The sequence below is a fragment of the Triticum dicoccoides genome, chromosome 3B (genome assembly GCF_002162155.2).
Source record: "Triticum dicoccoides isolate Atlit2015 ecotype Zavitan chromosome 3B, WEW_v2.0, whole genome shotgun sequence".
Classification (NCBI taxonomy): Eukaryota; Viridiplantae; Streptophyta; class Magnoliopsida; order Poales; family Poaceae; genus Triticum; species Triticum dicoccoides.
The window spans coordinates 828,323,344-828,325,863 of record NC_041385.1 but is presented as its reverse complement, the minus strand read 5'-3'; the positions used below and the strand labels follow the sequence as shown (position 1 = coordinate 828,325,863).

At 43.8% G+C, this 2,520-nt stretch overlaps 1 pseudogene; it reads left to right on the top strand.

The window, feature by feature from the left end:
• Positions 1-692: 692 nt before the first annotated feature.
• The window catches only part of LOC119280185, a 2,057-nt pseudogene continuing 229 nt past the window's right edge, over positions 693-2,520 (top strand).

Sequence of the window (2,520 nt, the reverse complement as noted above, 5' to 3'; positions counted from 1 at the left end):
AATTTTTCTCCTTTTCCAATTTGTTTTTATGTTTTTTGCTTTTTCATTTCATTTTGTCGTTTAAAGATGTCGATATGTTTCATTGTTCGTTCAGTCGTTGACCCTATCTATGTTTCTACGGGCTAGAGAAGAGCTATCGTCATCATCATCATCAAACAAAGAAGCCAAGGACCGGTCAAAACTCAAAAGAGATGTATAAAAAGTAAAGTAGGCAATTTCAGACCTCCGTTCTGGTTTATTGGTCCTCATTGTATTTTGTGTCAAAATTTGACATTAATTTAACTAACAAAATGTTAATGCATGTAATAAAAAATAATATCAGTAGAAACTATATTCAAATACGAATCCAATATTTTTTTTATGACATGCACTGACATTTTTAAAATTAGAATTATGATCAAAGTTTAGCACAAAATATGAACATGACTAATGAACCAGGATGGAGGTGGTAGATCCCATGCATGGATCTGCATTGTGTGCTTTTGCTGGGGCGAGAGTGAAAACGAAATGCACCAAGAGTTCCCGATTCACTCCACGTAGATTGACTGAACGCAGAAAGCCTTCCACTGGCAGGCGATCGTGATTTTCCCAGGATTTCTCGCAGATGAAACCGATACCGACACATCTACTAAATCATCTTAACAACCTTGCGGGGTTGCGCGCGAGCCGAGTGACGTAGGAGCTGAGTGACGATGATGAACGACATGGTCATGAGGGCAGCCATGGGCGATAGGTGCACGTAGCGGGACGCGTACCCGGAGGAGCTGGACATGGTGTTGGACCTCATGTCCAGGTTTAACCTCATCGACCTGTTCACAGCGTCGTGCCTCGCCCCGGGCGATCGGTGTCCGGGCTCTCAGGACGACATGGGAGCTGCACCGGAGGATCCACTCCATCACGGACGCCGTGATCAACGATCAAAAAACGGCTATAGAGGGCAAGGACGACAATGATGCCGGACGTGAGCAGAGGGGGGACATACTCACCACTCTGCTCCAGTTCCAGAGGGACGGCGGGATTGGTGGCGTTGCCCTCACCAATGAAAATATTAGCGGCGTCCTCTTTGTGAGTCACCAGTCACCACTAGCTACCCAAGACAATGGTTTAAAATTGGACCCCCTTATCTGGCGACTGTCCACTGGGAGGGGTGGCATTTGCAAACATTTTGATGGAGTTTTAGTTGGTCGGGGTGGCAGTTTCTTCATAAGAGCATGGCACTTTCTGGAGTGAAGGCTCAAAACTGCTGTCCTCCCAGAAAATGCCATGCTGTTCCAAAGAAAATTGCACCCCCGATAGAACTAAAACTGCCAGGAAAATCGTTCGAAATGCATTTCTCTCCCGTCGAACGGTCGCCGGTTAGGTTTTCCATTAAAATTCCAGTAGTAGAATTTTCTGGCAACAGATGATATAACAAAAAAATTGGCACCAAATTATTTTGGGATCTAAGAGGAATTTTGGAAAATATTTTGGTTTGCGATGAAAATGTAACTAATTCAGATGAATTTTGCCTAATGTAAAATTTGGCTTAATATTAGGTTAATATGGTGCAAAATTTGAACGTTACAAATATTCCAATACCCACCATAATTAACATAACTTTTACTGAAATTTTAAACCCTGCTAGCTACCACATTTTACTTTCTACATGATATTTCAGTCTCACATATTTCCGTGTGTGTCACCAGGATCTTTTTATTGCATGGTCAGAGACTACAGCCATGACAACAATCTGGGCAATGTCTGAGATTATGAGGAGCCCACACATAATGGCCGCCGCACAATCTGAAGTTCGCCGAGTCCTCCACGGCAAGACCGAGGTGAATGAGGCCGACATCGACGGCCGGCTCCACTACCTATAGATGGTCATCAAGGAGACCTTCAGGTTGCATCCACCGGCGCTGTTGCTCATGCTGAGGCTTTGCACTGAGCAAACAAAGGTGATGGGCTATGATATTCCACAGGGCACCATTGTATTTGTGAAAGTGTCGGCAATCGGTAGGGATGAGAAGAGCTGGACTGACGTGAGCGAGTTCATGCCCAAGAGGTTTGACCGTGAAAAGGTTGATTATGGTGGTACGGACTTCTGGTTCCTCCCAGGTGGGGCTGGACGGAGAATGTGTCCCGGTTTGATGTTTGGAGTGTCAAACATCGAAATGGCTCTTGCGAGCCTTCTCTATCACTTGGACTAGAAGCTTCCCGATGGTGGGAACCCGGAGAAGCCTGATATGAGTGAAGCGTATGGGATCACGGCTCGTCGTAGGACCGAGCTTGTGTTGGAAGCTACTGTTTTTTGTGCCTTAATTTGTTTTTTTCTATGTTGCCATGTCAATTTAATTAATGGGTGCATCTTATAGTGAAGGTCGAGAGAGTATACTATTACATATCTTATATGTCTATATTGTAACATATGTTAATGCTTGAGTGTTACTTTGTATTTAGCAATTAAGTTCATTTTATTATGTCCCTATACGTCCAAAGATATCCCATGTTCATATTCATGGATCTGTTAAAGAGATACAA